The 14,245-nt window shown below is 41.4% G+C and overlaps 1 protein-coding gene across 1 annotated transcript in view; it reads right to left on the minus strand.

Moving 5' to 3' along the window:
- Positions 1–14,245, minus strand: part of triap1 (TP53 regulated inhibitor of apoptosis 1) — a 311,612-nt gene that overhangs the window by 127,293 nt on the left and 170,074 nt on the right. The gene's annotated exons all lie outside the window — the stretch shown is intronic.

Consider the following 14,245-nt stretch of genomic DNA (forward strand, 5'->3'; position numbering starts at 1 on the left):
TACCCAGTCACTATTACTGCACCCTAGTTTAAAATAAGAATCCACAATTATCAATATATGAGGCATCTAAAGAACAACAGTGTTTTCTATGGTAGTGTGATGCGTGTGTAGTTGACCACAGATACAAGTACATCCGACGCAGGGGTATTGCACAATGGGTGGGGTGTGTATTCCCGATCGGCCCTGAGTAGGCCATTATTATTGGACCTGTGCCCAAAGGGCACGGTCCAATAATAGTTATTAATGACATAATACAAATTTTTAAGGGTTTTTGCTTTTCTTTTTTTTCCCCTTTCTTAACAATTTGAGATCTGGTGATCCCCCTAATTATCAACCCCCTCTGGATGTCGTGACCCACAGATTCTGGTCCAAGCTATGGAGAACGATATTTCCGATTTACTTGGAGGCAAGGTTTCCGTTAAATCATAATTAGCCCTTAACTATTAATATTCCCAGCCACTGTGTCCGCTTTGTAAAATTGTATTTATTGTTTAAATTATTGTAATAATAATTGCAATTATTAATTGGTTTTTAAATAAAGTGACACACCATTTAAGATTTTAAACTGTAAAAAATAAGAATGTTGGGCATACATTATCTGGTGAATCATCAATATGTGAGCCGACTGCCCCACGTACAGACACACAAAGGCTGTATCACAGCATATAGCTACAATAAATTATGAATACAAAGGTGTCATCTTCAGATATAGGCTATTCATATAGCAGCTCAAAGTTTTACAATATGCCACAAAATTATATAATTTGTCAATTTGTTGCAATAAGCTAGTTGCTAAAAGCCTCAGACTTTGGGACTGACATGCACAGTGACTGTCATGAAGAGAGAGTTACAGGAGCAAAGTGATGGAAGCTGCTTGGTGAAACATTGCAGGCAAGTTACTTCCTTGGCATCATGAAACAAATGGTAAACATGACTAACAAAAACAAAAGCTAATTATGTATGCTACTAAGGGTTGAATGAGATGCAAAGCCCGAAACATGCTCAGCCTAGTTGGTTTATACTCTGTAGTATCACGGTCATCACGGTGTTGCATACCAAAACGAACAGATCTACAAGCCTTGTAGCCTACTGTACACCACACAATGTAGTGTAAGTAGATATAGTGCATCGCATGTCTGTCCTGACTACTCAGGATTTTGGGGGCGAGTGACACCTCTGCATGATGGAGTAGATAGATTATGCTTTAGGAAACGCGGGTGCAATACGTTAGTCCGACAGCGCATTCCTCCGACAGCGCAGTGCTCCGACATTAAACAGTAAACCCGAACCAAACCCGCACCCTAACCCTAACCGCACACGGATGCCACATAGTCGGAGAAAAGGTCTGTCGGATTAACGCATGCCTCCCGAGAAACGCAGGAACAGCTCAGTGCATCTGTGATAGTAGTGGAAAGTAGTGCTGCACTACAGTAACAAGGGTGTAGCGAATCAGTGTAGTGGTGCACACATCTGCAAAAATGCACTTGATATGTTTTACATTATGTCCGATTAATTTAACTTTTGGTCAGTAAAATAGAATTGTGTCGTTGGTGTTGGCCGGCAAAATAAATACCTTGCGGAAACCCTGGTTGGTCTGGATTTGTGTGCAGCTAAATGACATCAATGTTTCAAAATGTTGGCGCTCTTTCCACAGTAGTATAGTGTTCTTTCACTTTTGCCCTGCTGTTTGCTGCCCTGGACAAAAAGGAGTCTCATGTTTACAAAGGGAGACACATCGGGGGCTCCCCATTAGTCCCACGCCTCAATAGTCTGACAAATGTTACATTAGTGTGAGGTTGATTGATTGATTGAATATTTTATTAGGCAAAAAAATGTAAACAGCACAATTACATTTAATAATACTTTGTCGAAAAGGTCCGTCCAAAAAAGTCCTTGCGGTTAAGTTTAGGCATATTTTATACTGTATAAGGTTAGGGTTAACATTAGGTTTAGGCATAATTTATACTGTATAAGGTTAGGGTTAACATTAGTTTTAGGCATAGTTTATACTGTATAAGGTTAGGGTTAACATTAGGTTTAGGCATATATTCTGTGAGGTTATATGGTATGGGTTAAGGTTAGCGAGTGTTGTCAGACTCGACCAATGGTTCTTCAGAACAATGGGCCGTCGAACTACTGCCACGGCACCCAATAGGAGTCTCTCAATCCTGAAGTCCTACCTTCCCTCAAAACAAACCCTAACCCCAAGCCTAATCTTGACCCTAACCGCAAACTTAACCCCAACCCTAACCCTAACCCCAAGCCTAATCCTAACCCCAAGCCTAATCATAACCCTAATCCATACTTTCCTTCTCAGGTTTCCTACTGACTGAAAAAAAGGAAAGCAAAAACTGCATGAAATAAGGTAGGAAGTTTATGAATTACATGGCCTATATAATTATGTATAATTATGTACATAGATTGTAAGCCCACTCCTGGCATGCAAGTTACACAGGTGGGTGAGGGTTTATTATACTGGAGGAAATCAAGTTCTACAGCACAAAAACAAAAAAAAAACTTTGGCAAAGTAGTTCCAATAGTTCCGTTTTTCATTAAGGTGAACAGTTGATGTGAATGTCTTGGAACGTTACTGTGATTTCAGTGGGTTGTAAGGTATGCCAATAGAACAATGGGGAAATCTCAAATAAAAAACAGACACGTACGTGGTGATGACTGATGAGTGAGTACATAATTGTGCATGGCAGGATTTAAAGGCATTGACGGCGAGTCAGAAATAAACAAACACTGCGCCTCCAGCAGTTCTTTCCCCCGACCACCAGGGGGTGACGCAGGAGGGACTTCCATAGAGCTAATGGGACTTCTGAAGGGGCCATGCCGAAAATAGGTTGCTTTATTCGGATATAATTCGCGGAACTGCCCGCCCCTGCTGGTTCTCTGAATTTGTATTTTTAAATAGGCTCTTTCATGATAAATTGACCACATATATGAAGTTAAACAACTAAATTCTATCCAAACGCTATCTTAAAAGTAAATTCTGTGCCTCAAAAACGAAGTTTGAGAGCGTTTTAAAACCGGAAGTAAATAGTTCACACGGACACGGATGCGCACGGACGCGCACATGCGTGCGTTAATTTACGACCCGGACAAACATAAACAGTAGGGAAAATACGGATTTCAGAAAGAGGACTGTTTCAATGCAGGAAAACACCCCAGCATCATTATATAGTGGCTGATAGAGGGGAAAAAATGCAATATATATATATCTTTTATTTTTATTTTTATTTTAGGCTTAATGTTGCCTAGAATCCCTTTAAAGGAATGTATCCTGACAGCCAGCAGCTATTTTAGAGAGAGAGGGTGTGGAGAGAGAGAGGGAGAGACGAGGTAATAACATTGTTTTATAGTAGATTCTGTTTTTCATGTTGTTGTGTTTCATATATCATTGTTTCTCCCTTTTAGTATACCACAGCCCAGAAACAACACTCGAGTCACAGAGGGGGCTGCCCATTATTCTGACATCCCAGTAGTCCAAAAGATGTGAGGTTAGTGTGAGTTGTTAGGGTCAAGTTTAGGTTTGACCCTAACATAAGGTTAGGTTTAGTCATAGTTTTGTTAGGTTATGTTTACGATTAAGGTTGAGTTTTGCCAAAGTTTAGTGAGGTTAAAGGTTAGGATTAAAGTTGGGTTTAGGCATAGTTGCAGAAGAGCAATGAATAACTTGGACTGATAGACTTGGACACATGGAAGAACAAGGAATAACTTGTTCACACCCATGTGGAGTGGCCAACATTTTCTTTCTGAAAGCCTTAAGGGGAAACTGAGTGATTAATGAAGTACATCGCACGATTTAAAGGAATGCGGCATCACAACATTTTATGCTGCATCCTGACAGTCAGCGGCCACTCAATAGAGAGGGCGGGTGGAGAGAGAGAAATACTAGGTAATAACATTGTTATAGATTGTGTTTTTTTTTTTTTACATTTTATGTCATGCATCAATGCATCATTCTTGTCTCTCTCGGAATACAGCCCAAAAACACCACATAGTGCAGCAGTAATCAGGTCCAATCAGCATATACAGGAGCTATGGAGACAAAGTAAATCCTTGCATCCATGCAGTCAATTCTACAGTACAGCCACATCATCATCTTTATTAATTAAATTAAAATCTGCGCCCCATGCCCTGCATGCGCTAAGCGTGCTGCACTGCCAGGGGTCCACCACTGGAGGTGCAGCCTTACCCATCAGGCAAGGTAGGTGACCGCCTGGCTGGGACCCAATTAGAGTTCCCCAAATTATCATTATTATTATTATATACAGTATTTATTAACAGTTTTCATTCCAATTTGGGCTCTTCACTAATCATAGTTTCATCGTTGTTGAAGACTAAGATTTTGTCCTTGGACGCAGTAATGACCTATGCCACCTCACTCACTTACACACACTATTCAGCTGTCACATACCAAAGACCTGTACTGTATTTCACATTTATGTTTTGTATATGCAAAAATACACCTACATGATTTCCTTCTTAGGTTTCCTGCTGCCTGCAAAAAAACATAAACTACATAAATAAAGTTGCCTAGCTCTCTTCAAAATCTCCATAAGTATGTGCCTAGACGGTAAGTCCACTTAAGAATATAAGTCTCAAATGTGGGATGAAATGTGAGTTTTCATTATAAGTTATATGGTTGTATTAGATTGTTGCTTTGCAGAGAACAGTGTTACATGAGGACATGAGCAGATCAAGTTCTACCAACTAAACCATTTTTTTTTGTTTTTGCTTCAATACTTGTTTCCAACAGGGGTGCTAAAGGTGCTATCGGTGCTATAAGGTGACAAACATGAATGAAAGACATCCAGATTCCTGATCACCACAACCCGAGCTCCTTGAGCAGCTTGCAACACAGCAGAAAGCCTGCTCACACGACACGAGGTCAACAAACAGGTAGCAATGTCGATGTTCGTGTGTTGTATAATGAGGTTACGTTTTAGGCTGTCTTATTCATTTTGTCCTCATTCAAGCTTTGTGATTTTCATCCTCAGAAACTGGTAGGAGGATGTCTGATGCAGCCACAGACCTCAAAGCCAGAGGGTGAAGACTCAGGATGTAGTGTGCAGTTGCAAACAAAAAACTACTGGAAAAAAACTACTACTATGTGTCGTACAATGTGTGTGTTTGTGTGTAAAGTGTGTGTTAATGGTTTATTTCTTTTAACCCACTGTATCTCAATTGCTGGTCCGCGGACCACCGGGCCGGGGTCCAAATGGACACTTGGATCTGTAACTCTGAGAATGTTCAAATGGCACCAAATGGACCTTTGCGGGTTGTGAGCTTCCGGGTCCATTTGGTTCCATTTGTACATTCTCAGAGTTAAATAAGCACTGAGGACTTTAGAGTGATTGGGGTCCCAGGGATGAATGATTAAAATTGTATCAAATGTGGGCCCATTGTCCACACGTGTTACCTCCAGGCTATAATATTGATAATAATTTAAAAAAAAATCACACCCAGTGTGAACACAGTGGTCATCACAGTGATGGAAGTGATCCACTTAAAAAAAAACATACTGCTATTCATAGGGCTGCACATGTGTTTCGCTAGCCAATCACAGTCCTGAATTTGCAAAGTCAGCTAGTGGTGATGACACTAGCTGTAATGTGATTGGCTGACTTTGCAAAAGTATAGATTTGCATTGACTGTGGAAGGGTTAGCGTTGTAGACTGCGTTGTAGACTATTGGCCAATCACGGTGCAGGATTGGTCAGTGTCCAAACCTCACTTATAGGGGGCGGTTACACCGCCCCAATAAAGTTTACTTGTATAAACACTTACAAAGTGCTTTACACATAAAATACACATGTAGAAAACAAGACAAATAAAACATTGTAAAAAAGAAATACATTTGAGGAACAAGCATAAAAAGGGAGAAGTGTGTTTTAAAGGTCACCCAAACAAGACCAACCTTGTGTAGACCAGAAAACAAATCTCAAATCGATGTTAGCTGGTTGAAACAGCTGGTCATTACATAATGGGTGTAGCTTGAGGCAGAGTCCAGCCAAACTCTTGTCTGATTTGTTTATACATTTTTAAGTAGTAGCCTAATAACATAACATTAAGACATTATTAAAATGTGTTATTTCGTATTTGGCCTGAATACTTTTACACAGTTTTACCGATAGGAATAATCCCCATCTGAAGAGCTTATGTGAGCAGTCTAATAAAGATTATCAGTCGAATAAATAAGTATCCCAAATAAATGAGAAGCAGTTGAAGCAGTTTGTATTAGTTCTACCTTCACATATAAACAAAGGCTACAAGAAACAAAGCAACTGTGCTTCTTTGAAAATTGAAGCGTTGTTCTACCATATTCATTTACCATTCATATGTATTCAATTATTTTAAAAGTCGACTGAATGGCCTGAATGCTTTACACAGTTTATTGATAGGAATAACCCCCCATCTGAAGAGCTTGCCTTGTGAGCACAGCTGTCTAATAAAGAATAGCAGTCTAATTAATAAAGTATCCCAAATAAATGAGAAGCAGTTGAAGCAGTTTTTATTAGTGCTACTTTTACATATACAAATGTAGGCTACAAAACACAAAACTGCCCTGTGCGTTGTCACAAATTGCACCCTTCTACCATAAGACTTTGTCATTAAAATGTATTTGTGCAATTCATATGCTATTCATAATGATGTAATGAAATATTTTCATATTTGCCAGGGTGCACTATCACAATCTTTTCATATTGTGCATGCATAATGTTTTTGTTGCCAGACCCAAGGGGTCTGGCTTACATGAGGCTTTGTACCTGTTTTCTCCATACATGGGCATGGTCACTTTGTCCTTAGGCCCCAACCATAAACGTATGTCCCCCTTTCGTCCATACATGGGCATGTTTTGTACCCGTTTTCTCCATACATGGGCATGCCCCCTTTGTCCTTAGGCCCCAACCATAAACGTATGTCCCCCTTTCATCCATACATGGGCATGTTTTGTACCTGTTTTCTCCATACATGGGCATGCCCCCTTTGTCCTTAGGCCCCAGCCATAAAAGTCTGTCCCCCTTTCGTCCATATATGGGCATACACAGGCTGACACGTCATGTGAAGCCCGGCTTATAAAAGTCTGTCCCCCTTTCGTCCATATATGGGCATAGACGCATGGGCATCTGCCGGGTCTGGCAGAACCAGGTCTCCTGGTCTTGTCATATTGCGTGTGCATAAATGTTCATGTTGCGGGCGTGCATTCATCTGTCCTCACTTCTAAAAAGAGCTCTAGTCAAACGGACTGCACATTATAGGAAAACCAGCACTTTTTTGGCACTGACCCTGCAAGATAGGCCTACATGCAAGACAGGTGAAATGTTTTCATTTTCCCCACTTGATGGCATCATAGAGTCATGCAGAGTACTGTCTACTATAGGCGCTTTCAAACAGAGACCTATGATAGAGAGACTGGTTTGAGGTTTGGGTTGTGTAGTTACCTTGCCATGATGTGACAGGAAATCAAAAACAATTGCTCCATTGATTAGAAATTGATAATTCAAAATTTGCTCCTCATTGACTTACATAAAAACAGCTCTCAAAGTCACACTCTTTTAGCACATAAACGAACACAAACAAAGCTGATTCAGATAATATAGATTAGAACATCACCAAACCCAGTACTGTTTTTTTGTTTTTTTTACCATTTGAAGATCCGGATCCGCGGATCCAGTACAGGGTTTCTTCTTAATAAAAAATCACACCCAGTGTGAAGAGAGTGGTGCCTTTGAAAGTGTTGGTTGCATCCTTGTGTTGCAATTAGCAACAATATTTGTCACGTGTCACGTGAAGCTTGACCAATCAGCCGTGCTCAAACATACGGACGGACATACGGACGGACGGACATACGGACACACGGACAAAGTCAAATGTAGGAGTGGTTGGCACCACTCAAAAATAGCAAAATCAACAGGAAAAAAAAAACCTAACAGTACTGTGTGTTCATTATCATCATTTCATTTATTAAAAAAATAATAATAAAGAAGTTAAAAGAATTCATACATTTTCCATAAAACGATTTCCCCAAATGTAGTGAAAATAGTAGATCTACTGTACAAGCTCATGTGGCATGTTGTGATATTGTAGATCAGCTATAGATCAACTTACGGTAAGTTTGGGTCCAGGGGAGACATCATTTCTCCTTTGGGGTTTTGAGCTGAAAAGGTTTCTGATCCCCTGATGTAGGAGACTAGAAATACCACAACATAGCTCTCTCTCTCTCTCTCTCTCTCTCTCTCTCTCTCTCTCTCTCTCTCTCTCTCTCTCTCTCTCTCTCTCTCTCTCTCCTCATGATGATATATCCAGTTGTTTTCTTAGCTACTGAAGTCTGTAAAACTCGTTCACTGTCACCCTCAGCCTCTGCTCTCATCTATCATAGTATCTGTTCTCTCTCTCTCTATGGCTCTATGTTTTCCATTTCCATCTCTTTCTCATCTCTTCCTTTTTATCCAACCTCCTCTTGCATTCTCTACCTGTAAAGTGAAAGCATGACAAGCCTTTAAACCCCTTTTTCTCTCCGATTTAGTTGTTGTGGCAATTATTTCCTCCCTACACAGAACACGGGCCAATTGTGTTCGTATAGAGTAGACGCTCGTCAAAGCCATACGCACCGTGGTGGATTCGAACCCCCAGACAGTGGTGGTGGTGGTGGGCAGCAACGTAACCGCTGCGCCAACCGGGCGAGCGCCTACCTCTGAACATTTCACCCTCAAACCCACCTTTAACCACATGAGCCTTATAGCCTCCCTATTCTGGGCTAGAACATTCGTTGTGAACTTGTACATCAGCTTTTTTCGCCGAAGATATTTGGTGTAGACGGGAAAGAATAGGAAGGGGCCTAGTATAGAGCCATGTGGGGCCCTGGTCAACTAAGAAAACAGGGTTTACGACACGATGCAACACATTGTGAGCTTGTATAGTATAGCAGCTGTTTTCAGCGCAAGACAAAGTAAATCAGGTTACTCTTTATTAATTATTAAGACTATTAAACAATTGACAATAGCGTCCTTTCTTTCTTTCTTTTACGTCTTTGCTTATATTAATATTATATTATCATATTAATCATTGTGCATTGCGCGCAAAATTCTAACAAATCCATTGCCTCATTATTTTTAAGTCATACCTTTTCTATTAAACTAAAGTTCCACATAAATGTTTTTTTTGACAATTTCATATCATTATCTTTTTTTTAAAGATATTTTTTGGTCTTTTTCTGCCTTTATTGCTAGTGGACAGTGGAGATAGACAGGAAACAGGGAGTGACACGCAGCAAAGGCCATCGGGACGCGAACACGCTGTCATTAGGCAATAGCGCCTATGTGGTATGCGCCTTGACCGCTAGGCCAGCGGGCGCTATTTCATTTCATTATTAAACACTACGTTTGTCTGCGAGTGTCTGCCCCCGACACTCTCACGTGAAGGTTATTGAACTACCACCAAGCTACTGCAAACTGTAGTCAACTACTCCCCATTCATCACATGCTATGGCAGGACTACAAGGTTTCGAGAAGTTGAACTGAAACAAACCTTTTAGTGTCTTGAATATTGTGAAAATATTTGTAATATCCTTCTGTTGCTGAGTGCATATCGCCCTAAATATTTGTAATATCCTACTGAGTGCATATCGCCCTACTACTCACACGTGCAGCTCTCTGTCTCTCTCTCTCTCTCTCTCTCTCTCTCTCTCTCTCTCTCTCTCTCTCTCTCTCTCTCTCTCTCTCTCTCTCTGTGGAGTGGGCCTGTTGTCGGTTTCTCAGTTTCCCAGTAATGACAAGGTAAGCGGAGCCAAGATGGCTGCTGGTGTGTCATTATCAGCAGAAATGTGGTTGGTTATTAGCTATAGGAGCAGAAATGTAATATCAATATGGTGACTTCATACTTGTCTGTAAGCAGATCTAAGCCATGGAAGCCACCGGTGATGAGCGACCAGCAAATGATTTGGTTATTTTGAACTAAATATGCTTCATTATAGTACACAGTAAAATACTCATTATTAATTTCACTCTGAGACTGTTGGCCTACTTACGGGTCCATTTGGAGTTACACGAACACACACACACACACACACACACACACACACACACACACACACACACGCAGATCTCCACCAGGCCGGGTTGCCTGCAGGGCTCTGTCATGGGGCTAGCCGTCAGGACACGACAGTGGCGTGCACAGACATTTTGAGGGGCAGGTTCTCAAGTAAAAAAAAAATGTGTTTACTTGGTCTGCTCTTTTTTCCCTCTACACCGATACCTCTTTGCCAAAAATAGCCGATCTACAAGCCCACAGGCTTGTAGATCTGCTATTTTTGGCTAAAGTTCTCCTCAAAAAAAGGGATGCTAGGTTTCGAGTGGTTATGGTAAAAAGAAAAATCATATCACATAAAGATTTGGCGGACCCCCTGTAGTAACTCTGAGGACCCCCCTGTTGAAGACCCCTCCTGTAAACTAAAAAAAAAAACGCTTTTTTTTCTTTTTTTCCAAAAGGGCACTTCTGGTCAAGAGGGCAGGTGCTCTAGCACCACCTAGAGTCTATCTGTGCACGTCCCTGGGACACGAGGACGCTGCAGTGGGAAATTGTTAGTATTTAGACAGTGCAACTGTTCGCATCCATGATGTTCCCTATGGGTGGAAGTGAAATCAGTTATGGAGGTGCGTTCTGTAGAGGCCCTTCAACAAGCGATTCCATTTGGGGTATGATTGGATGTTGCGTTCATGAGGTATGGGTTTTGTTTTTGTACACAATTTGTGATTTGTGTAACACATTTGTGAAGGCAATTACAGGCAAGCCCTATGGAGTATCAAAACCCTTTTATGACAGTCATTGTAACATTTGTGGTGCACTCGGGTGTAAGCGAAATATTTTGGTTCTACCATTTCAGAGCCACAGCTTATGGCTCTGGCTAAAAAAAGGTGTTTGGAGATTTTTAGAAGCCCCTCAATGTGTGATTTAAATGTGGGGCAGATTGGATGGTGTGTTCATGATTTGGGCATCCTGGCCAAAACGGGCCCCTCCCGCAAACTTCGGAAGGCAGTCATAGCCAATTGAAATGGAATATGAAAAATCTGAATATTGAAAATGTTATTTGTACGACGTACGGTTTAAGAGTTATGGGCCAAAATGTGAGGCAGTCTGTTATAGTGCCACCATGAGGCCAGTTTGAAACATTTGGGGTGGAGGTTCTTCCTTGGTTGCATGGGAGTGTGCTTGCAAAGTTTTATGCCGATCGGTCCAACGGAGCCTCTGATTAGCTGCTCATATTCTCTCTCTCACACACACACAGACGGACAGGGGCGAAAACATAAATCCCGTCCCTGGCCGCTGTTCCGACCTGGCAGAGATAATAACAGCATGGTTCTTTTTCGATGTAGTAGGCCTCTGAATGAAGTCAAAAGCGACAATTCCTTAAAAGTAATCAAAATGCCCATCAGCCGTCACAAGTCTTGAAGTGCTGGTGAAATAATCTGAACACCATGCAGAGCTTTCCACAGAGAACGGCAATTTGGTTCGCCCAGTAGGCTATGGATTGTAGCACACATTAAAAGTTCCACGGGTCTGAATATGGACCAGGATATATGGCAAAATCACTGCACAATAAATTCATCAGTATTTTTTTTTTGTTAAAACAAATGTTTTTGTTAAAGTTCTACTTTATATTCTGATAGAAGAACTCATTGCTATAGAGTGTTTGTTCAGTAACAGGGGTATCCCTGTCTCTCCAGCTCTTCAATAAAAAGAAAATACATTTTCTGGTGTGTTGCCAATTTCATCCAATCAGGAGAAAGAACCCATTAATAAGCTTGATTCTTATTTATTTTTTCCATCACTTCCAATTTCACTTGTTTATTCTGTATCAGGTATGACTTCTCTCTTCGGATTGGATGATATTGTTATCCCAACCTGAAAACGACCACTGTTAGTGAACAAACACTCTATAGCAGTACTATCAGAAAATAAAGCTATTCAAATATTATTGTATTACATTACATTACAGTCATTTAGCAGACGCTTTTATCCAAAGCGACTTACAATAAGTGCATTCAACATAGGTAGGGAACGAAACTACTAATCACCAGAAGTCTTAAGTGCATTCTCTTCTAAAACAAGCAACTAAGAGTATACCTAGCGCTAAGGTAAAAGTGCAATATATCAGCTACCTACTTTCTTAAACAGATGAGACAAATAGCATGCTCTAGTGGTAGAGCGACTCCGTCACTGCCAGGAGGGCAGTCTCGGTCGAGTGACCCACTTTGAACCCAGACTGGTGGTCGTCCAGGAGGTTGTTCTGGTGGAGGTACGAGGACAGTTGGTTGAAGACAGCACGTTCAAGAGTTTTAGATAGGAAGGATAGAATGGAAACCGTTCTGTAGTTCTTGATGTCAGAGGGGTAAAGTGTCGTTTTCTTCAGGAGGGGGGTGACTCTGGCAGTCTTGAAAGCAGAGGGAAAGCAACCAGACGTCAGAGATGTGTTGATTAGGTGGGTCAAGAAAGGAAGAAGTTCAGGTGAAGGTCGTGGCTGGGGTTGTGAGTGTCTTTGATGACATTCACTCATTTATTTATTTCACTCTTCACGCTGCCTTCCCATGGTCATGTATGGTATTGTATAGCTTTGTCATTCAGTTTAATGTTTCAATCTTGTAGTGTGTGTTTCTTATTTACAGAGAAAGGGAATCTGTGAAATGTCTCCTTATGCGTGATGAAAACCCATTCCATAATCAGTTCTGATTTCAAACAAGTCGTGAGTTTTAAAGTCTGTATAAGACGAGACGAGTCAACACGAGAACAAAAGGCAAGATCATATTGGGTGAATTTACTTCAGTAATAAAGTCCCATTGTTTTTTTTCTGCTTGAGAGTGAACTCTCGGCCTCTGTCATTGCATATTATGTCTGGAAACCAAGTGACTCACACACGCACGCATGTGTGTGTGTGTGTGTGTGTGTGTGTGTGTGTGTGTGTGTGTGTGTGTGTGTGTGTGTGTGTGTGTGTGTGTGTGTGTGTGTGCGTGTGCGAGAGTGTCTTTCAGAGTTGCAAGTTTGCTCTCTCAGCATAAAGCTGTGACTGGGCCAGACTGTTAAAACATCGGGTCTTAACAACTGTAACACTGGAATGTTTCTCTAGTCTAGTGTCTGTCTGTCTGTCTGTCTGTCTGTCTGTCTGTCTGTCTGTCTGTCTGTCTGTGGGTCTATCCCTCCCCCCCTCCCAGCACATCTCTCTCCCTCCCTCCCCCCCCCCTCTCTCTCTCTCTCTCTCTCTCTCTCTCTCTCTCTCTCTCTCTCTCTCTCTGCATTGCTCTGTGCTACTCTTTATTTTTTGCCGAAGGTTCGCCTATTTACGTTGAAGGTTCATGTGGATAAGCACCTCCAACCTGGCATCCCTATGTTGGGCATGTCATCGTGGGTGAACATTTTCTAAATGTTTCTAAGATCATAAAATCCCAAAACAGCGAAAAGAGTCGACCACATTGTGAGCTTGTAGATTGGATGTTTACAGTAAGAGCTATAGACCCAGATTGTGTTTTGATGGCAGGACAGTGAAAGAAAAAGAAACGGCAATGTCCAATGTCCAATGTCCAAGACAGACAGAAAGAAGAAGGACAGTCAGACGCACGCACACACACACACACACACACACACACACGCAAGCACTGGGTTTGATGGAATGTCAGACATGTATTAAACCGGTTAGTGGGGGTGATCTGTAGACCATGGATATCATGACAGCCAAATGGGTTTTTAGATGAATATGTGGTCGTAAGTCCATCAAACATGCCCTTTAATTTATACTGCGCTATTAGACTTGATGAGACTGGAGCAGACTGCATTATAAATCTTTCTAACAGATCACTAACTGCTATGTGATGTGATATTTAGTGGAGTCTAAATACAACTGTGCTCTGCTAAGATTGAATACAAGCAGTACTAGAGGTCCTGGTAGGATAGACTACCAGCAGTACTAGAGGTCCTGGTAGGATAGAAAACCAGCAGTACTAGAGGTCCTGATAGGATAGAAAACCAGCAGTACTAGAGGTCCTGATAGGATAGAAAACCAGCAGTACTAGAGGTCTTGATAGGATAGAAAACCAGCAGTACTAGAGGTCCTGATAGGATAGAAAACCAGCAGTACTAGAGGTCCTGATAGGATAGAAAACCAGCAGTACTAGAGGTCCTGATAGGATAGAAAACCAGCAGTACTAGAGGTCCTGATAGGATAGAAAACCAGCAGTACTAGAGGTCTT

Source organism: Gymnoscopelus microlampas (genome assembly GCF_963454915.1).
Source record: "Gymnoscopelus microlampas genome assembly, chromosome: 8".
NCBI classification, from domain to species: domain Eukaryota; kingdom Metazoa; phylum Chordata; class Actinopteri; order Myctophiformes; family Myctophidae; genus Gymnoscopelus; species Gymnoscopelus microlampas.